We start from the raw sequence: 23,217 nt of genomic DNA on the forward strand, positions 1-23,217 counted from the left end.
AGGGCATCCGCTTGAACATTCTGGATGCCGGGCAGGTGAGTTGCCACTAGTGACAGGTTCCTGGCTAGAAGCCAATGCCAGATTGTCTGAGCCTCTCTGGATAAAATTCTGGACCTGGTGCCTCCTTGTTTGTTCACGTAGTACATAGTGGCCACGTTGTCTGTCTGGAGAAGGAGAGTTTCCGTTCTCAGAGAGGGAAGGAAGGCTTTGAGCGCAAGGTGGACTGCGCGAAGTTCCAGCAGGTTGATATGATAGAGACTCTCTCTCTGTGACCACTCGCCTTGGACTCGAAGATGTTCCATGTGCGCCCCCCATCCGATCAGTGACGCATCTGTTACGATGGTTTGAGATGGGGGCCGTTGTTGGAACGGAATCCCCACCAAGAGATTGCTGGGTAAACACCACCACTTGAGGGATTGTAGGGTGTGAGGAGAAAGAAGGACTTTGTTCTCCCAATCGTCCCTCAGTTGACACCACTGATCCTCCAGGTTTTCCTGCAATGGTCTCATATGGAGGCGAGCATTGGGAACCAGATGGATACAAGACGCCATCGAGCCCAGTAGAGAAGCTATTATTCTTGCAGTGGCTTGAGGTCTTTCCTGCAGTTGTTTGCACTTCTGGAGAATCGATAACCGTCGTTCCTCCGAAGGAAACACCTTTCCTAGCCTGGTATCTACAATGGCCCCTAAGTAATGCAACCTCTGAACAGGTGTTGCTGTAGATTTCAGGAGATTGACTTGAAGACCAAGTTTTTGGAGCAGTTGTAGAGTCCATTCAAAATGTTGCTGTGTCTCGAGACAACTGGAGGCCTTTATGAGCCAATCGTCTAGATAGGGGTAGACGAATATTCGCTGTTTCCTCAAGTGGGCGGCTACTACCGCCATGCATTTGGAAAAAGTTCTCGGCGCTGATTTTAGGCCGAAAGGTAGAACTGCAAATTGGTAATGGCGTTTTCCGACGGTGAACCTTAGGAATTTTCGATGTTTCTTGGTTACTGGGATATGAAAGTAAGCGTCGCAAAGATCTATCGCACATAGCCAGTCGCCCTGACGTAGATGTGGATAAATTTGGTGTAAGGCTAACATCCTGAATTTTTCTTTGCGAATCCATTTGTTTGCTGTCCTCAGATCTAAGATGGGACGAAACTCTTGTTTGTCTTTTTTCGGTACAAGGAAATATCTCAAATAAATCCCCTTCCCTTGTTGGCTGATGGGAACGGGTTCTATGGCTCTTTTTTGCAATAGGATATTGACCTCTAACTGTAGAGCTTCGAGATGGCGGTTGGCTGTTTTGGGTGGAACAGATGGTGGAGAACTGGTGAATCTGAGAGCGTAACCATGTCTCACAATATTCAATACCCAGGCGTCTGTTGTGATGCGTAGCCACTCGTCCAGATGATTTGAGATACTTCCCCCTACCGGAGTGGATAACGGAGGAGGGGGAAGCAAAGATTCAGGGCTTAGACGTGGGAGCCTGTTGAGTTGTCTGAGTTTGAGGTGTTGAACGACCCCTTGTCGACCTTCGCTGAGTAGAGAAACCCCTTTGATACTGCTGTTGTTGCTGCTGCTGGGGGCGCGAAGACATCCAGTGTGGCGACTGATACCGGTGGGTGAAAAGTCGTCGTTGATATGGCCGGAAAACCTTTCTTTGTTCTTTCGGTCTTTCCATGCCTACCGCTTTCAAGGTATCTAGTTCAGCTTTCATTCTAGCCATCTCGTCATCGGCATGAGAACCGAACAAGGTGGAGCCCGAGAAAGGCAGGTTTTGTATTCTCTGCTGCGCTTCAGGTTTGAGTGATGTAAGTCTCAACCATGCATGCCTTCTGAGCGCTATCCCGTGTGCATAATTGTGTGCGGATAGCACCGAAGAGTCAGCTGCAGCACTTATAATTTGGTTAGACACCATGGCTCCCTCACCCACGACCTCCAGGAAATCTTCCCTTTTATCCTTAGGAAGATGTTCCGCAAACTGCATTAAAGAGTCCCAGAGGGCACGATCGTACCGCCCTAATAACGCAGTAGCGCTGGCTGCCTTCATCGTGACGGCTGCAGTAGAGCATACTTTTCGTCCTGCAGCATCTATCTTTCTGCTCTCTTTATCTGGAGGTGAAGAAGAAGATGGTGAGGTTGAATGCAGTTTCTTTGCCGCTACTATGACCACCGAATCAGGAACTGGGTCCGACCTCAAGAATAGAGGATCTTGTTCTGGTGGACGATATTTTTTAATAAGTCTGGAAGGAGCAGACTTTGTTGCGGCCGGTGCAAGGAAAATATCCATTGCTGGTTCAAGGAGACCTGGAACCAGTGGAAGCAAAGGTCTGGAAGATGTCCTGTGATGCAAGGTCTCGAAGATCACTGACGTCGATGGGGCAGGTACCGCCAGCGGGATGTTCAGCTTGGTTGCCCCTCGTACTAAGACCTCCTGGAACGTATTCACATCATCTATGGGGGACACTCTCGGGGACGGTGAGTCCGATAGGGTTGGAGAGTAGTCCCGTGTAGACGAAGAAGAACGCCTGTGATGTGAATGCTGAGATCTCTGTGGGTCATGACGGTACGAGAGGAAGAAGAGCGTCTAGAGGAATGTCCCGAACGTCTTACAGACCGCGTTGGAGTCCTCAAAACAGACTCTGAAGGCGGAGCCGGAAGAGGCGCCGTAGGTGTTACCGGCGTCTGTGGCAATGGTGATTGTCGAGGAGAGAGTTGTGGAGACGCTGGAAGGAGGATGAGTGAAGCCGAGGATTCTGAGGTTGTATAAACCCTCCTAGGTCTTTTTGATTGTCTCGACGTCGACACACTCCTCGACGTCGAAGTACGGTGACGGCGAGTGCCCTTCGCCGTCGATTCTTCTCGCCGTTGAGAATCTCTCGACGACGACCCTCGACGTCGCCGTGATGACGGTGAACGTCTACGACGTCGAGCACCCCTCGACGTTGATCGATCTCGCCGTTTCGACGGCGAACCGGATTCAGATCTCCTCGACGTGGAACGTCCTCGCCGTGTCGACGGTGACCCAGATCTCGACGGCGAAAGTCCACGCCGTCTCGACGGCGAAATCGTCGTCGACGGCGAGCGATGTCTCTTTCTCGCCGGCGAACCACTCCTCGACGGCGAGCATGTTGGCGCCGTTCCTTGCCTCGACGTCGACGCCCTCGACGTCGTCGGAGACCTGTGCCGTTTTTGAGCCGGTCTGGTCGGAGTTATAGAGGAACCAGTGTGAGCCCTGGTAGAAGACTGACCTTCTCCTCGCTCTGTGGCAGAATGACCACTTTTCCTCCTGTCCTCTTTCGCCTGGAGTCGGATCTTCTCCCTGTCACGAAGGGTCCTTCTGGAGAAGGTTTTGCAGATGTCACACGACTCCGGTTTGTGGCTGGATGGAAGGCAAATTATGCAGACCCGATGTGGATCTGTTTTGGCCTTTTTTCTGCCACAAGAAGGACATTTGTCAAACAGTGAAGGCATTTCTGAAGTAGAAAAACCTCAAAATTCTGTCAGAATCTAACAGAAAAAAGCAGAAAATTATCACTCAATGTTAAAAACGTCGAGTGAAAATGAAATTCAAAAGATTTTAAATGAATTTCTGTCACAAAAGGATTTTGTGAGGTAGAGCTCAATGCTTCAGGGTCCTGTCAGAAAGGAGCCGGAAAAAAGAACTGAGGCAACTGCCTTTTGCTGTGCATGATGGGAAACAGGAAGACTTTACTTTCTTAAAGGCACAGCTCTATTTTCATTCTGTATAATGGCAGCCTATGGGCTACACTGCCCTACATTGTTTTATTCTCATGAGAGGTGTAAATAAAATATGAGAATGTATTTATTTATGTATTTATAGAATAAATAGAGGTTTAAACGTGAAATTTACACTACAACTGTTTTTTCTTCTAACAATTTGGCCTGTGTAGCTGTTCACATAGGCTGCACATGGTTATTCTTAAGTGTTTTTCACAGACCTTTTTTGTCAAGGAGCTGATGATTGCACTTAAGAATATACTACACAACAGTGCTCCGGGGTCCCCGCAGGCGCGCGGAACTATTCAGTGCTTATGACTATACATGGAAATCCCCTACGAGAGAACAATATTAACACGAATGCTAAGTCCAATATTGACGCCAACCCAGTTGAGCCTCAAAGGGCGCAAGTCAACCACAAAAAGGCACTCCCACCCACTGTTCAACTGCCTACAAACACCTCTCTCTAAAGATGCCACTAGCTCAGATCCCCACCAGATGCCTGCAGGCCCCACGCTCAATTCACACCCATGCAGTGACCCAACCGCCAAGCAGCCAGGTAACTGATGTAGTCAATCTGTCTCCGGAATCCAATTCGTATGTAGTTGTTTTAGGGAATGTACCAGCGAATAACAACCTTGCTCGAGAATCCTTTGAAGAATTAAAAAACAAGGTGGCACACTAGTTTAGGGTAAATTCCAGTAGTCAATCATCATGGTAAGGAGGGTGGGATGGGTGGGCCCTGACTTTAAGAGGTGGCCCGGGGATAGCGTGTTAGTTAATTTTAACTCCCCTCTGATTGCTGCACGTCTCCTGTCAACTCTGGGTTTTAATAATTTAGCGAGGCCAATGGGTATCTGGGCATTTTCCTTGTGCTGCTTCTGCAGACCAGAGATTGCATGTGCAATGGCCATATGGCACATGGGTGTCTGACTTGTAGTGGCCACCGTGCCTCAAACCCAATGGCGCCTCCACGTTTGCCCCTAGGAAAAAGTTATGCCCCACTGAGCAATCTGGAGTCATGCGACTGACTCTCTTATCTGGAACTGCCTTTGTCATTGGTCATATCACCATCATATGCCTCGAGAGCGCTGAAGATTCTACTGGTAGTTACTATAACCCCCGCCAGCCCCCCAGCTCAGAAACGTATCTGGTTTCATCATTAGGGATAAGGTTCATATGTTGAAAATTATGAGCTGGAATATTGCAGGATTACAAGCTAAAATGCTCCTCCAAGATTGGCAATCCCTAATACGTGGGTACAATGTTATTATGTTTCAGGAAACCTGTACTATTTACCCCTACTGTGCTTGATAAGTATTTATGTTTCAATACGCCGGCCACTCCATCTTACTCGGGTCATGCTTCAGGGGGCTTAAATATCTGGATAAATCTTTCCTTGGGAGTACACACTAAAGCCTTAGAAACCTCAGGAAGAGACTATCACACAGTGCTTTATGAGAGGGATCCCAAAATGTATTTTGATAATTTTTATAATAATGAATTTATAAATAGCCCAAATAGAAAGTTTCCAGGTTTGTTTGGTTTCCGTGATCAAATCATAGGGATAGAGATGGGCAAGGGGTAGCATGCTTATTTGTGCTTGGCAGGGGATTTCAATGCAAAGATAGCAAGTACCATTCAGAGTAATCAGCTACGGATGGGAGGGGGTTCTGATCAGAGGGGCGAGGAGCTGGAGGTCTTTTTAGCCCCCCTGGACCCATATAATATGATGAAAGTGGAGGAAGCAGGTAACTGGCTTACCAACTTTCTGGGGCAGAAATTTCCTCTCCACCATAGATTACATTTTTGTATCCGCTAACTTGTGTGATCGACTGGTATTAGGGGCTATTGTGCCAGTAGAATTTGGTGACCATAATGCTAGAGAAATTGATGTGATCATGAAAGTGGGAGCTGCTCCTAAAATTCAACTGAAACTGAGTAACTGCAGGAATCCCACACAAGCACTGGCTGAAATAACCCATAGTAATTTAGTACTATTTCTCGGATGGTTATTAGATGAGTGGACAATGGGAAAGAGAGTATAGTAAGCCTATCTGAAGATCTTTGCCTAAACATTAAAGAGTACCTTTCCAAACCAGTAAAGTCATCATATCCCGCCCATCAAGCCCCCAGATGGATTGACCATGAGTGTTCGGTAGCCAACCGAGCTTTGTGCAAGGCATTAACTGCCCATCCAAGGGACCCAACACTGGTGATTAGACTGCAGAAAATGTACAAAACAGTATCAGAGAGGAGAAGGGAAGAGATGATTCTTGGAGAGTGGGATAATCTGGAGCATGTAGCTAGCACAAAGAATAGGAAGTCGTTCTGGAACTCAGTATAGGCCTTGAGGATGACCAACAGCAAGGGGAAGTCAACTAGTTGTCACATAAGTAGTGAGGCATAGGTGGTACATTTGCACACATTCTTTCAGCAGGTAACCAGGCTGCTTGTGCTAGTAGGGCAACTGACTTCTACCCTAGCGTTTGTATTTTTAAATGAAGTCTCTGTTGTTATACAGCAGACTGCAGGAGGAAAGGCTCCAGGCCTGGATGGTATTCCCATCGACCGGATAAAAAGTAACATTGATAAATGGGTGCCCCTGCTGACCAATTGTTTTAACAACTTAAGTTACACATCCTTGCAAATTTGTTGGCATTATCCACTATTGTACCAATCTTCAAAAAAGGTGACAGATCTTCCCCCGGGTGCTACTGGCCAGTCTCTCTCATTGATATCCCTGGTAAAACCATTGGTTTGGGAGGGTCCTATATAGTAGGATTACTGAGTGGGTGGAGGATAACAACATTTTAAACACATGCCATTATAGTTTCCGCAATTGCATACAAACAATGTTTGAATCTCAACCTGGTACTAGGTAAATACACTGTGGCAAGGCACATGCCACTGTAATTAGCATCTATGGCTCTTTCCATGGCATTCGATTGTGTGAACTGGGCTAGGCTCTGGCAAATCCTATTGGAATAGGGAACGAAGGAGTCATTGGTGCACTTACTGGTGTCTATGCATGTCAACACCAGGGTCAGAGTAAGGCTTGGTAAAAATGGGGAACTTTTCAAGGAAATTTAAAATGATCGTGGGGTGCGCCAGGGTTCCGTATTGGCGCCTCTGTTGTTCATCTTGTATATCAACAAACTTGGCATATATCTAACATCAGGCACTCCGGATTTACCTATAATTTGTGGCTACCCACTCCCAGTTCTGTTATATGCAGAGGATGCAGTGCAAAAGGCCCATACGCCTAGAGCCCTGTGATTAGTGGTCCACTCTTTTGTGGAATATAAGGGCTCCCTCGGTTTGCTAACCAACGTCTCAAAATCATTTGTTATGGCCTGTGGCCCAAAGAGCATATCCCTATCAAGAATACTGGTAAGTTCAAACTGATTACTCAGTGTTAATACCTACTCTTATCTTGGGGTGATTTTTAGGTCCACCTGCTCATTGTCTCCCAATATAGGTGATCAAAGGGCAAAGTTTTCCAGAGTTGTTGGTTACATTTTTAGTTTACCATCTCCCCAGAAGGTCGAGCATTTACGCCCATACTGCAAATGTACTCTTCCCATTGTGCCTCAGTTGCTACATATGGGGCAGGAGTTTGGGGCATTAGTGATCCCTCACCCATACAGGTCAAGGAAAATTGCTTCTGTCGGAAGCTCCTATCTGTCCCCCTTTCCACCTCTCATTTTGTCTGTCACAATGAGCTAGGGCTGAGGTATTTGGGTGATAGGATTCAAATTTACCCCTCTCTCCCCCGTTGTTATGGCTTTCCATTTGGAAAAATGAAGGGGCACTCTTAACGAGAAGCATAAATAAGGACTGCTTAGCTTGTGACAAAGGTCTAAGTACTCCATGGTTGGGATTTGCAAAAAAATATTTTAAAACGATTGGCTTAACACAGGCTTTTACTAATGTTGCATCATGTGCTACTATAGGTAGGAAACAAGTTAGAAATTTACTGCTAACTCCTGCCCAAGAGAAACGGTTAAGCACAGACGTTTTGAAGTCATCTATTGCCAGCTACTTGTCCATGAACCTTGGAAACATCCTCAGTAACTATCTACAAGGCAGGAGAGAGTGGTGGGAATGTTCTTTACTGTTTCACTTTCTGGCCGATAGGATAACATATTTACTATGTTTCCCACTAGGTTTCCAGAATAACTTGGATTTACTTGTTTGTCCCTGCAATAAACTCTCTAAACAGACAATTCTCCATTTTATTTTCTTCTGTGGTTTTCCTCAGAAATATATACAAATATTTTTAATCTTTTTTATTAAATCCCGTGGACTGACACACTGCATGCAATCATTACTCTTTTTAAGGCAGCTCAATGCTGATGAAGCTTGCTTCTATGCAAGCATTTCTACAGGCAGTACGTTCAAGACCCTCAATGCACCCTGATTAAACCTACAGAATTGTGTATTCTAGTGACACCAGCTGATGCTCCATGCACTTTAAGAAAGGTTGTGCACTTTAATGTCTTAATCGCCTTATGTACACCAAACAGATGATTTCATTAGATAATAGTGATCATATCTTGGGTGTTTTTATATATTAAAACAACTTATTTATTTTCTCTTTAATGGCTGCTTGACAGCCAACTAAAGATTGTTTGACTTTGACTATACCCCCATTGCCAGTAACGTACAGCCTTGTAACAACGAACAAGGAGAAGCCCACCGAGAAGGTATGCACTTGGCTCTGCCCTCCTTTCGGCATCTGTGTAGGCCTCTTTTGTGGTCTCTAGATCTGTGTAAGCCGAGGGTAGCCCCTCTGGCGGATTTTGGCCAGTGGACAATAAGAGCAGGGGTGTTGCTTCGCTGATTGTACCCTGCCACCCCAAGCAAATAGAGAGGGAAGGAGGAGTTTTTTGTCCTAAGAAACACAAATGGGGAGGTAAAGGCATTAGGCTTGCAGAGATCCTCAGAGGAATCCAAAATGACAGAAGTTGAACTTATACCCTATCATCGATCACAGAGTCTACTGCATTTGACTAAAGGGACTGCATTACCCGCCTCATCTCATGCACCAAATTTACCCAACAAAGTTAAAAATGTTTACAGATGCCCCACCCACTAGGACCGCCACAGGATCTTAATGTAATTTGACATATATGGGTGAAGCTTAAACATGAGTGTTTCCCGGATATACCAAAAAAGAATCAACACCGTAGCAATTTTTTTATGATTTCCGTAAGGGACGGAACCTAGGACTGATGAGGAAGACTATGGCCCTCATTACGAGTCTGGCAGTCTTAAGAACGTCAGACTCGCGATGGAGGTCGTACCGGCGCATTACAACCATGGCGGAGCCGCCACGGTCTGACCACCGACACCTGCAGGTTGCTGCCAGTTGACAGTCTGGCGGTCTCGTTGGTTGTAATCCACCAGGGTGGCGCTCTATGCAGGGCCTCCCTGGGGATTATGACCCCCCAATCTGCCAGCCTTTTCATGGCAGCTGGGCCGCCATAGAAAGGCTGGCGGAATGGGGCCATCTGGGGCCCCCTGGGGGCTCCTGCACTTGGCAAAGCAGGGCAAGGGTCCCACATGGACAGCCCTATCGCACTTTCTACTGCCCGAATTACAGGCAGTGGAAAGCGCGACAGGTGCTTCTGCACCTGCCACACTACCACCGGCTTGATTACGAGCCAGCGTCAATGTTAAGGCTCTGTTCACCGCAGGGCCGGCGGAAGGAAACGTTTCCGTCTGCTGGCCCTGCAGTGAACTCGTAACAGGGCTGGCAGTGTTCTGGCTGCACTGGCAGCCAGGTAGTGGTACGTGTTTGCAGGCGAACTCCACCGCCCGTTAAACTCGTAATGAGGGCCTATGACTCGGAGTAGTGAAGATTACTGGTAAGTAACCAAGTCATTAGCTACCTCGCCTGTATTCTTCATCCCAGTACTAGCAAAGTGAGCGCACACCCAAGCGATTTGCCAAAACATTGCTAACACAGGCAAAAGTAATGTAACACCTAGATTAATTTATTCAGTCAGAAAGTGAACACAAATACATCCTTTAATAGGCTGATGACAGAACTGGTGTCCCACAAGAGGCAGAAAATAACTGCCACATCCTAAATTAGAAATTAGGCTGTGAGGGGACAATAATGTGGCTACAGCACAAATGTCTTTTAAGAAAGCCCTCTGAAATGCTGCCCAAATTGAAGACATCCAGCTAGTAGAATGCCCTTGAATATCAGAAGGCAAGGAATCTCCTGCTTTTTGGTAGGATACTGAAACGACCAGGCTAATCTCGCAAGTAGAAGTTGTAGAACGATGGCCCTTGTTAGGAAACCCAACTGTAACAAATAAGAGATCTACTTTCCTAAAAGGATCTGTTCTCTTTGAATAGGTGGTCCGAGCTCTAAGAAAATCTAGGGTATGGCAAATGTCTTCCTGTTCCAAAGACGGTGATGGGTAGAAAGCATGAAAAAAACAGAAACTTATCCTGTAAAAACCCTAAAAAGGTCATGGCAAAGGCGAGTCTCTCCCAACCTGTGACCTGACTTTATAGCCATCAGAAAAATAAAATGAACGTCAAGAATTTTAAGGACACAGTCAGAAGAGGTTCAAACAGGGACTCTGGTAGCATATTCAGGACTAGAGGCGAATCCCAAACAGAGATAAGAGACTGAACTACTGGGCTTTTTAAATTAAAACTTCTCAACTTATAAGAAGCTAGGTCTCTCAACATACGAGAAGTTAAGTGTTTAAACTAGTATAGAGAAGGAACCTCTGATGGCTTAGATAGCTGCACACTGGCTGCACAATGTTTAATCAACCAATCCCAACAGAAACCCCAAAACCTTTCCCCAGCAGAACAGACAGAAAGAAAACCTGAAAGGATACCATTTATACAACTTCTTCCAGTGTTGCACGTAGATCTTCAAAGTGCTCTCGTTTCTGGAAAGCTGAATAGAAAAAGAATATAAGAGGGACACCCAAATGCCTCTAGTCCCTGCTTTCAATCTCCAGGCCTCCATGGAGTGCAGTCTGAGGGATTTTTTTGTTTGGCAAGAGAGGGAAGCTGGGAGGAGATGGAACTACAGGGAAGATACAAGGAGGTTGAACTGACAGATGAAATAGAAACGAGAACCAAGGCCAGTGGTAAAAGAAGAAACTACCATCTGAACCTCCGTCTATTCCTCCCTGGTCCTGCACAATACTTTGCTGATGAGAGGGCAAAAAGGAAAGACAGAGAGACCTCCTTACATGGGAGACGGGAGCAGAACCTCGAAGACCACTTTGAAGAGCTGCATGAAGATCCAGCCAAGGGGCACCAAACAGATCCACAATCTCCCAAAAAAGCTGAGGGTCTGGGAACATGGAGAGAGAGGAGAGGAATGTCTGGGTGAGAAGGTCCGTACAGCCATTCACTCTCCCTAAGATAGGTAGCTATGAGGGAAAGGAGTTTTCTCTCTGCCCAACCCCCAGTCTGCTATGCTAGAAGGGCTAACAGCATAACCATGGTACCCAGAAATGGTTGCTGTATGCCCTTAGGACCAGGTTGTTTGTTCTGATTTGAACAACTGTGTTCTAGATCAAAGATAATAGAGCTTGGTGGACAGCAGCCAGTTCTTTCCATGTCTAAAAGGTGCTGAACTCAGTGGCTGTCCAAAGACCTTGGGCTGAGAGGTCCATCATCATAGAGCCCCCAACCAAGTCTGCTTGCATCCTCTGCGTTTGTTAAAGGAAGGAGAGAGGCTAATATCTGCCCGAAACTCCTGTCCAAGTTTGAGAGAATCAGCGAAGGTGCTGGAATGGAGAATTGGTACTAGAGCCTCTCATCATCTGGGAACTCGGACTCCAGAATGACTTATTGTGGTACATCGGATGGATGTAGATGAAAGAGTGCATGCAAGCCAAAGGGAATAGGAATAAGGCAGTTGCCATGTCCCCCTGCACTCTTAACAAGTCCCTTGCTGGAGCTACTTGACAGTCCAACAGATTCAAGAGGTGCATCATCAATTTGCGATCATAAAGCATTGGTAGACTTTCCCTGGGTTATTCTTGAACAGAGCTCCAATGAACTGAAGCTCCTGAGAAGGAATCACATTTGATTTGCTGGAATTCAGAATGCAGCCATGTTCTCGCAGGCAGTTTAATACCAGCTAGATGGCCTCTTGACTTTTATAAAAAGAAAAAGTACATATTAGCCTGTCATCCAGGTAAAGCAAAATCAACAAACACAGGGAATGAAGGCTGTACACCAAAAGAGTCAATGTCTTAGTGAAAACCGTAGGTGCAGAAGAGATGCTGAAGTACAGTATAATGAACTGAAAATGCTCACCCAGGACAATAAATCTCAGATATTATTCGAAATGTGGATTCACAGAGATGCGCAAATAAGCATCCAATAGATTGATAGATGCCAATACATACCATGGGACATTACGATAAAAAAATGTTCAAGACTCGGCAACTTGAAACGTTGGTAAGGTATGTACTGATTTAGTTTTTAGATCCAGCACTGGATAATATTCTCCTGAGCTTTTTGGTATTAAACACAATCGAAAATAACATCCATCAAATCCCTTTCTCCTCCTCAGGCACTGGGATAATTGTGCTTAAAAGATCCTGGATTCCCTTCATGAGCCCTTAGCACTTAATCAGATTGGGAGTCGGATGAAGAGGTCCAAGGAAGGCGAAGAGAAGTCTATTCTATAGCCTTCCCTTAAGAGTTGTAGGACCCAGGTATCTGAGACATCCAACTCCAACAATTCCTTGATTCTTCTGTCTACTCTGTCCAGATAGTCAAGACTTGGAAATAGCTGGTGGAGCTGGAGACACCATGCTGGTGCTGAGATTTTTCAGTGAAGAAACTTCCACTGCCATGCACCGGCCAGAAAAGGGCTTATTTGTACCTCTACAGGATAATCCTTGTCTGAAGGCTGTCTGAAACCAAAAACCTCTTACTATTGTAGGAGGCTTGATTGGTACGAGCAGTGTGCGGTCCTTGTCAGACTTCTTCACAAGGTCATCAAGCTGGGGCCAAAAGGTTTCAGTTGAAAGGAAGGTGGCTTAAACGAGCCTTTTGAGAATTGTCTGCCTTCCAGGAACCTATCCAGATATAGTACCTTGTGGAGATTCTGGTGCTGGTTAACCCTACCATACTCTTGGAAGTGTACCATAGAGAACTGATAAGTGGACAAAAAGCACAGTTTTAGCAGTTGAGAAACTTGGTTAAATTTGCTGCTCTCATGCAAGTGCCAATGTCTAGCAAATCTTTCCCAGACGATTAATGCTTGCTGCTATTCTTCGCATGTCGCTGAAGAGGAATAAGTACTTATTTAGTTCTCTTATAAATTTCAGACACTACTAGTGGATAGGGTGGTGGGTTCTTTAACAGGAATAGGATGTCCTAGACTGACAAGCATCTCTCTAGAATGAAGAACTGTAATATGCCAGATTTACTAGGTGTAACAAACCGACCCACTAAGCACCTGATATGAGCACATCTTCCCCTGTAAGTGACAGGGAGAAGCATAAACTGGTTATCAAGGAACTTAAAGCAGACATGAAATTGAACTAGGTATGTTATGTGGGTTTCACTGGAAAGTCAATGGCCACTGTCACAACTGACTGCCAGGACATGGTGTGAAAGGGTAGTCCAGGGGAAAATTGAGAAAGCTGAACCTTAGGTCTGGGCAGACAGGGGAGGAGGGGATGGGGGTCTCCATCAATAATCTGAGTATCTAGCACCAGATTTTGGGTAGACTGTTTCAATATATACATCTCTAGCAGGTGTAAGGGTGTCTTGCTGGGTATCTTTAGACTATGCAAGATGTTTGGTTGACAGGTTCTTGAATAGTGTTTAAGCATTCTGGTGAGAGGTTTATATGTTCTAGGCTGGGGTTGAGGAAACCTGTCATGCAAATTAAGAAATCTGGTCTGGGTTTCAGCACTCTGGTATGTAAGTCCTTTGCATGTGGTATTATAGGACACTGTAGGAAAGTTTGACTGAATGTGCACTGGGTTCCTGCTAACCAGGTCCCCAGTGCCAGATCTCTTTCCCTGAAACTGAGCAATTGTTCCCCAATTGGACATACTTTTGGCACACCTATAAATACTTATTAAATGGTACCCCTGGTACCAAGGGCCTAGGTACCAAATTGGGTCCCAAAGGGCTACAGCATGTATTGTGCTATTCTCATGGACTCCTCACCTAGTACATGCAAGACTGCCATTGCAGGCTGCATGCCTTGGAGCAGCTAAAAGTGAAAATACACATGGCAAACAACCTGTGTCCCACGTCCCCTAACACTGCATGCAATATCTGTAAGCCACCACTACAGCAGGCTTTACAGCCCTAACGCAGGCTTTATTATATTACATGTGTAGACATATCTACAAGAGCATACATGTCCTTGTTATGTCTTTGTTGATTCTTAGACATAGTAAGTGAACAGAGAAGCCATTTCTCAGTACATGTACTGGACACTGGTCAATACGAGTTCCTCAGGTACATAATGGCTTCACTAAAAATAGGGATGTTCGGTGTCAAACATCTTGTACTAATAACCCCTAAATGATGCCAGCTATGGGTTTATTGATACATGTACCCAGAGGGCACCTTCGAGGTGCCTCCTGAAAAAACCCACCACTATCCGTATGCTGGCTGACTAGTTCTAATTAGCTTGCACTACAAGACAAACGTTTGTGACCCCTAAGGGCCTTTCCTCTTGGGCAGACAGAAAAAAGCCTACTCCAGCAGGATGACCTGCAAATCTGCATTCCAAGGCAGGGGGCTTCAAAGAAGAGGACGCTGTAAAATTAGTAGTCAGAGAGGCATGACAACCTCTTAGGTCAATAACACCCCTAAGGTGATCTACCTGATATGGACACAACTTTTGAAAGTCCAGGAACTCTGGGGCAGGATTTTGCCCACTTCCCACAGGAAGTGGTCATATAGGGGGTGTAGTGACCCTAGGGGTAAGTAACCCATTGGCTACCACCCTACACTCTCTGAAACTCCCCCTAAATTTGGTATTTGGGGGCACCCCTGGCACCAGTAAATCAGTTCCCGCTGACCTGAAGGACACTCCAGAGATGCAAAAGCACGAACTGAAGACAAGTGAATGACTCAGAGCCAACTTTGCCAGCCTGCCTGCTAACTTAAACAATCGTGCAAAAGTCATCTCTTCCTCCAGATGCTGAGGCTTCCAAACGCCTGTGAAGAATGCCAGCCTTCACCCTAGTGCAAAAGAAGTCCAGTGGAGTGGCGGAACTGCTCCCCTTCTTCCTTGCAGATACCCAAGAATGGCTGAAGAACACTCCGGAATGCGAAAACCCACTGTCAGACAGCACCACTGCACCCGGGACTCCCAGCCTGTGTTGAAGTAGGCCAACAAAGCCAGTGTGGTCCCCAGCCTCTCCAGGGACAAAGCCCATCCTGGGTTTCCCCACTTTGACCTTCACACTGAAACCTGCAGGCTCTTTGTGCAGGACCCCTCAACCACGACTGCCTTTGGTAACGGCAACCCATCGGTCTACTGCACCTCTGCACCTGGACACCCCAGAATGAGGAGAAGAGGACCACTGGTGTCTCCGCATCTCCTAGGCTCGAAAGGCTTGTGCCCACTTGTTGGTTCACCCGGACTGGTCCCCACTGCACACCTACAGCCTGTTTCTGTGGGGCCCCCTCCACTGCGACTGCCACCAGTGACGGACACCTGACAGTCCAAGAACCCTCTGCACCCAGACACCCCGGACTGAGGAGAAGAGGACCAGTTGTGCCCCTATGTCCCTGAGCATTGCAAGACCTGAGCCCACACAATGGCTCACCCTGACTGGACACCGAATCCCAACCTGCAGCCTCTTTCCAATTGGAATGATCCCCGTTGGCTAACATTGAGCACCGCGCACCATACTAAACCTCTGCACTCAGCTGTCCCATTGCCTCCTGTTGTGACCTGCTGCTGTGGCCCTGAACCTTGCCCAATACCTACTTGAGCTCCAGGAGCTTGGTCCCGTAAGTAGCAGTACTCTACCTGTTTGCCGTATATGTTTTCTCCTCCACAGGATAACATTGCAGCTTTCAAGAACTGCACCAAGTGTTGACTTTTCTACACTGTAAAGATTTCTCTTGCAAAAATTACTTACCTGACCATACTGATTCTGGTGCAAAAACATATATAAAGATACCTGGTATTTTTGTAAATTGGTGTGGATCTCCTTATTGAATTGTGTGTCTCATTTAGTGACTGTTCGTGTATTTAAAAATGTCTAAAACTCCTCTCTGATAAGAATAAGGCTGCTCGACCACACTACCCCCTAAAAGTGCACCTTGGGATTGCAAGAGCAAGCCCTGTCCACTAGTAAGGGAACCCTTGGACTCTTTGAACGGTATATCTAATTTTGCTGTATCATATAAAGAGCCAGCCTCCTACAGACACTAAGAATGTTGCGTATGCTTCGAAGGCAATATGTTTGTTCCTTGTGTGTAGTATTAGAGGACATGAAGGATCTTATATAGTCCCCGAAATTATTAAGGTAGTGTCTTGTAGTCAATAATAGAAACTAGAATGGATGCTAGGTACTCTCCACAAGTATTATGTTTGCATCTTGTATGCAGTATTAGAGGAAACTAGGCGTATTAGGTACCCTCTGAAATTACTATAGGCTCATTATGAACACGGCGGGATTCCCCGCAGTGTTCATGCTGGCGGTCTAAACATAGACCACCAGCCCCTAGAAGACCCCGTCGGCCCTATAATATACATTCCACTGGGCCGGCGGGCGAAAAACAGTGTTTCCGCCAGCCGGCCTAGCGGAATGTTGGGCCAGGACATTGTCAATGCCGCAGTGCGGCGGGTACAGCAGCACCTGTCATGCAGATCACTGCCCGATTGCGCGACAGGGCTGTGCACAGGGGCCCCTGCACTGCCCATGCCAAGTGCATGGGCAGTGCAGGGGCCCCAAAGCACCCCTTCCGCCAGCCTTTTGGCTGAAGAAACAAGGGTTCTCTATCCGGAGGGCGGCACTGCTTACAGCGCTGCCCTGTCGGATAGAGAAATCCGCCTTCGTCAGGCTGCCTGTCAGCGGAACCTGGCAGTGGCGGAGGGCTGTCTGTGGCGGTCTTCCCTTGTTCATTATATGGCAGTCCACACTGTAATGCCAGTGGCGGCCATTTCTGCCACCGCCGTCTGTTCATAGTGAGGCCCAATGTGTCCTGTATGTAGAGTTAGAGAACACCAAGAAAATTAGGCACTCTCCCAAAGTCTCACGATAGTACCTTGTATGTAGTATTAGTGGGCGCCAAAGGTACAAGTTACTTACCTTTGATAACAATATATCTGGTAGAGACATTTTCTAGTTGCAGATTCCTTACCTTTGAATTTCCCCAGGCATCAGAATGGATCCGGAGATTTTTTCTTCAAGCAGTACCACTGCATGCCGTTAGGTGGTGTTTGTCGACTCCGCGGGCGTCGTGGTCACCGTGATGACGTTGCGGTTGTATATAGGTGCCACCCCAGCGCGCTGACGTCAGTTTCTTTTCACGACTTTCCACGCCAGTAGCGCAGAGCTATGAAGAACACTGAGAATGATGCGCCAAAACTAGGATCTTTAAAGAGAAGTACCTATCCCTAGAAATCAGTTTGCAGTGCGGGGAGGATGGGCGGGTCGGTAAGGAATCTGCAACTAGAATATGTCTCTACCACATATATCGTTACCGAAGGTAAGTAACTTTTACATCTGATAGAGCCTTCTAGTTGCAGATTCCTTACCTTTGAATAGATACACGAGCAATACCATCCAAGTTGGTGGGCTGCGAACTAGGATCACACCAAAAAATCCTGCAGGACCGAACGGCCAAAATAGCCGTCCCTGCGCACCTGACTGTCCAGGTAGTAGTGCTTGGTGAACGTTTATAAGGACGCCCACGTTGCAGCCTGACAGATATCCAGGACTGGAACTCTGCATGCTAACGCTGTAGTAGCAATAGTTACTCTAGTAGAATGAGCGTGCAAACCATCAGGGGGTTGCTTTTTAGCCAAAGCTTAGCACATCTTGATGCAGAGGACTAACCATCGTGAGAAGGTCCTCTTCTGCACCGCCTTCCCTTTCTTCGCACCCGCATATCCCACAAGAGTTGATCTTCAACCCAGAAATCTTTAGTACAATCTAGATAGAATGCCAACGCTCTTTTTGGATCCAGACAGTGGAGTCTCTCCTCCTCATGTCAGGGATGTGTGTGTGAGGGGTGTAAAAAGTAGACAAGGTGATAGATTGGCCTACGTGAAAAGGTGTCAGAAAGGAAGCCCTGGTACGAAGCACCACTGTTTTAAGTGTTAAGAGCTGTAAAGGACAATTGTGGAGCAGCTCGAAAGGGGCGCACATGAGGTATGTGAGGACCAAGTTTAAATCCCACTGGGGCATGATGAATGGAACGGGAGGGAACATAAGAGTGAGGCCTTTAAGAAACCCCCAAAAATGGTAGATTTGAAAAGAGAAAGTTGGTTTGGTAGCCTTAAGAAGGCAGAGATGGCAGACAAATATTCCTTGAGGGTGCCCAGAGTGGAGCCATGCTGGGCAAGAAAGAGAATAAAGAGGAGAACCTCTGAGAGAAGTGCAGAGAGGAGGATCAACAAATTTGTTGATACACCATGCCACAAATTTCTTCCAACAACAGGCGTATACTGTTTTGGTGGAGGGGCGCCTGGCTGCCAAGATGACATTACAGACTTCGGGTGGATGGTCAAAAGATGTCAACTGTTGCCACTCAATCACCATGCATGGAGGCAGAGACTGGACAGGTTCGGGTGGATAACCGTCCCCTGCTGCTGCGACAGAAGATCTTCCCGAAGGGGCAGTTTGAACGGAGGATCGCTGGCCATGCTCAAGTGCTCGGGATACCAAACTCTTTGTGCCCAGTCCAGAGCTACCAAGATTACTTGGGCCCGATCTTGCCTGATCTTCTTCAGAAGTCTGGGCTGAAGTGGTATTGGCGGGAAGGCGTACAGGGTGCCTGAGTTCCACTCATGATGAAAAGCATTGCCAAGCGAGTGCCGCCTTGAAAACTCCAACGCGCAAAACAGCCGACACTGTGCGTTCTCTGCAGAGGCAAACAGATCTAACCAATACTCTTCCCACTGCTGAAAAAGACCTTGCGCCACCTCCGGATGGAGACGCCATTCGTTACCTACTATGCATCGACAGCTGAGTTAGTCTGCTCAGCGTTCAGAGAGCCTGCCAGATGTTGAACCACCAGGGAAATGCCCTGGCATTCCAGCCATTTCCAGAAGTGAAGAGCCTCTTGACAAAGGGTACACCACCCCACTCCACCCCGCTTGTTGCAGTACCACATGGCGGTGGTGTTGTCAGTGAACACCTGCACCACTTTTCCTTTGAGAGAGGGAAGGAATGCTTTCAATGCGAGTCATATCGCCCGGAGCTCCAAAAGGCTGAAATGGAGCCTGGACTCCGCCGGAGACCAGAGGCCTCTGATGATCTCCTCTCCCACGTGGCCGCACCATCCCAGGAGAGATGCATCTGTCAATACTGTGAGAGCTGGTTGGTGAAGGGAGAGGTATCTGCCCTTGACCCAATCTGGATTCGACAACAACCACTGCAGGTCTTTCGCAGTTCCCTCTGAGATCTGAACCATATCGGAGAGATTCCCCTGAAGCTGCGCCCACTGGAACTTCAGGTCCCACTGCATATCCAATCTGGCATGTTGGACCAGCAGGCTGCAGGAGGCCATGAGGCCAGGCAGCCTCAGAGTCATTCTCATTGAAATCCAGGATAGAGGCTGAAACATAGGTATTGCCTGAATATCATGTACTTGCTTTTCGGGAGGATAAGCATGAAACTGCACAGTGTCGAGAACAGCTCTGATGAAAAAGAGCATCTGAGAGGGAGGCAGGTTTGACTTCAGCAAGTTGATAGTGAACCCCAGCGAATGCAGGAGGTTTGCCGTAGCCTGGAGGTGAGAGACGATCTTCTGGGGCGTGTCCGCCTTCAGCAGTCAGTCGTCGAGGTGGGGGAAACTGGGACCTCTAACCTGCGCAGATGAGCTGCAACCACTACCATCGCTTTTGTGAACACTCGAGGGGCACTGGTAAGGCCAAAGGGAAGCACAGTGAACTGAAAGTGCTCGTGACCTATCACAAATTGTAGGTAACATCTGTGGGCCGGCAGGACAGGAATATGGAAATAGGCGTCCTGCAAGTCCAACGCAACCATCCAGTTTCCAGGGACCAGGGCAGAAAGGACTTAAGCCAGGGTTAACATTTTGAACTTCTTCTTGAGGAAGAGATTGAGGGACTGGAGGTCTAGGACAGGGCGAAGACCCTTGTCCTTTTTGGGCACCAGAAAGTAGTGGTAATAGCAACCACGAGCTACTTCTGGCGCAGGGACCCTCTCTGTGGATCCCTTGACCAGGAGAGCCTTAACTTCCTCGCGGAGAAGTGCCAAATGATCCTCCGACAGGTGATCAAATGATGGTGGCAATTCTGGAGGAGAAGTCTCGAAGGGGAGGCAATAGCCCCTTCGAACGATCTGTAGAACCCACCTGTCCGTGGTGATGGATTCCCTGTGGGGAAGATGATGGCGAATTCGGTCGCCAACTGGTCCCAGATGTCCCAACGGACTAGAAAGGTTCTGAGGCAGAGGAGGGGGCGGAGGTGGACTGGGTGGCCCACTGACTCCCTGATCCTCGAAGTCGGTGGATCACGCGTCCGCGCAGGGGCTGTGCAGCATGCACGGGTCAGTGGCTCGTGGAAATGGACGCTGTTGGGTGCCCCTTCTGTCGCCATAAAAAGAGCGAGAGGTGGACTGAGGGGGACGAGGAGCAGCTTGAAGCCAAGGGACTGAGCCATAGTCCGGGAATCCTTAAAGCGCTTGAGCACTGAGTCTGCCTTGTCTCCAAAGAGACGAGTGCCATCAAAAGGCATGTCCATCAAGGATTGACTGAAAAGACAGATGTCCTCAACCAGGCGTGGCATCTCAGTGCCACCATCGATGCAACCAATCTGCTCAGTGAGTCGGTCGTATCCAGTCCACAACGAATCATGAACTTGGCTGCGTCTCTCCCATCGGTCATGGCTTGGGAGAGAACATTCCGAGCCTCTTCCGGAACTTAGGGCAGCACTTGCATGACCGTATCCCAGAGTATGGGAATAGCTGCCCAAAAGGCATGTGGTGTTCACGGACAGCAGGGCTAGACTGGCAGAAGAAAACATCTTCTTCCCTAAGTTGTCCAGTCTTCTTGATTCCCTGTCCGGGGGAGTGTTAGGGAATGTGCCAGAGGATGAAAGAGCCTGGATAACAAGGCTCTCGCACATAGGGTGTTGGGTGAGGAAATTTGGGTCATTCGGCGCAGGCCGATGGCGGCGGGCAATCGTCCTATTTTCAGGAGCTCCTGTGCTGCGTTTGGACCAGGTCCCCAGTAGTACGTCTGTAAGTACTTCGTTGAAAGGAAGAAGGGGTTCCGAGTTGGAGGCCCCAGGCTGAAGCTCTTGGGTCAGGATGTTAGGCCTGACCTCCACAGAAGGAAGCTCAAGTTTCAAAACCTCAGCAGCTCTTCTACCCACCATAGAATAAGACGTTCCCTCCTCCCTAGCCACGGTACGGGGAGAGAACATTCCAGAGTCAGGGGAAGTGTCCAACCCACTGGCATCACCCAAATCCTGCACCCAGTCCAGTTCAGGTTCAAGCTGGTCCAGCGAACCCTCTACACTATCCCCATATCCATACCCATAGTAATAGGGTTCAGGATCAACCCTGGGCACAGCAGAGCCCATGGAAAACTCTATTGGCATCGGGCGACGTCATTCCGGCTCCGGGTCGTCGGGAACGAGTATAGGATCAACACTGACTGCGGGCCCAATCGGTGCCGGGAGCGTCGACGTCTGACCCAACGCCGGGTAACGTCGCGCTACATGAGCGGCATCGGGACGGATCCGGAAGTGGATCCTCAGGTGCCCTCCGGAGTCGGGAGCGAAGTCGCTGACTTTGAACACGTGGGGGCTCTCACCAACTCCCCTGGGCCTGAAGGCGCCAAGGATGGGTCAGGCTGCCCAAATATGAGGCGCATGGCCTCATAGAACTCCTTTATTTGGGCAGGGGTAGCCCCGGCTCCCGGAAATTCGGGGAGGCGCGGAGCAGACCCAGACTGAGGCTCCGAAGACTGAGGCCTACGGCGTCAACGCTCTTCCTGCATTGTGCCATGCGAGCGATGGGGTGAAGTTGAAGAACATTTTCCCTTCTTCGACTTCTTCTTACCCGAATGTCCAGATGACTTGGACAAAGAAGAATGGTGGTGACTCCTTGAGCGGTCTCCTGACCTTCCTCTCGAAAGGGACTGGGAACAACGCAGAGTAGAGTGTCGGGTCACCATGAGCTTCAAGGACAGCTCCCTCAAAGCTTTTGGGTTCATCGCCTGACACTCGGAGTACGACTTCGGGTTGTGGTCAGACTCACGCTCTAAACACCAGAGGCACACAAGGTGCGGATCCGTCACCGATATCATGTGGTGACAGGAGTCGCAGGCTTTGAATCCGGTCTTATGGGACATCCCTTGACGCATCAAAAGTCGTCAAAAAACGAATTCGACAAAATATTGCAGTTAGTCAAAAAATGACTGGGGTAGCTCTTCTCCGGATCTGCGCGTAGATTGGCGTGGAAAGAAAAGAACTGACGTTGGCGCACCAGGGTGGCGCCACGATGCCTGAGGAGTCAACTGATGCCACCTAACGGCGCGCAGGGGTACTGCTCGAAGAAAAAATCTCCAGATCCAGTCTGACGCCTGGGGAAATTCAAAGGTAAGGAATCTGCAACTAGAAGTCTCTCTCAGATATGTAAGATTTTCAGTGAACGTACTGGAGGACAAGGAAAGTTCCTGCATGCTCTCTCAACATTATAAGAGACACAAAAGATGTGGTGAATTATCCAGCAGTATCAGACTCTATGGATTTTGGATTCCCTTGTCGTGCTAGAGGACAGAATATGTTAACGGAGATGCCATCATTTTAATTACAGGATTTTACTTTGGTGACTATTACCCGTACTTTAGGAAACGCAACGTCGTAAGACATGACCCAGAGAGAAGGCAGCTAAGAGCCGAACAAAAGACTCGATGATGCAGAGATGAATAACTGTATGGCATTAAGTTATAAGTCAGCCGTTTTCAGTCGAAAGGGGCTTGTAGCGAGAACCCAGCAAAAAAGGAAATTTGTGTTGTCCAGCTCTAAAGGCCATCCCTGCCCATACATTCATTCCCTTCAGATTAATTCTTCCTTCCTTCATTTCTCTCCCTGAGCAATGTATTTTGAGGAGTACAGTGAAATGAAAATGACCTCCGAGCAGGGGGAATTAAGCAAAAATCAAGAATATGATGATTAAAAGACATTTTGTATGAGGGGGAGGGTACAAAAGAAACAGAATCTATGTTTCTGACCAGAGGGCTGGTAGGGCATCAATGGAAGACCCTGACATTACCAGACATATATCTCCCCAGCACAATTCAC

The 23,217-nt window shown here is 47.8% G+C and overlaps 1 protein-coding gene and 1 long non-coding RNA gene across 2 annotated transcripts in view; one reads left to right on the forward strand and one right to left on the reverse strand.

Moving 5' to 3' along the window:
* LOC138268668 (uncharacterized) overlaps positions 1–23,217 on the reverse strand; it is a 555,825-nt gene that overhangs the window by 406,837 nt on the left and 125,771 nt on the right. The gene's annotated exons all lie outside the window — the stretch shown is intronic.
* LOC138268665 (hepatocyte nuclear factor 6-like) overlaps positions 1–23,217 on the forward strand; it is a 144,790-nt gene that overhangs the window by 111,688 nt on the left and 9,885 nt on the right. The window lies entirely within an intron of this gene.

The sequence above is a fragment of the Pleurodeles waltl genome, chromosome 12, assembly GCF_031143425.1.
Source record: "Pleurodeles waltl isolate 20211129_DDA chromosome 12, aPleWal1.hap1.20221129, whole genome shotgun sequence".
In the NCBI taxonomy this organism is placed as follows: Eukaryota; Metazoa; Chordata; class Amphibia; order Caudata; family Salamandridae; genus Pleurodeles; species Pleurodeles waltl.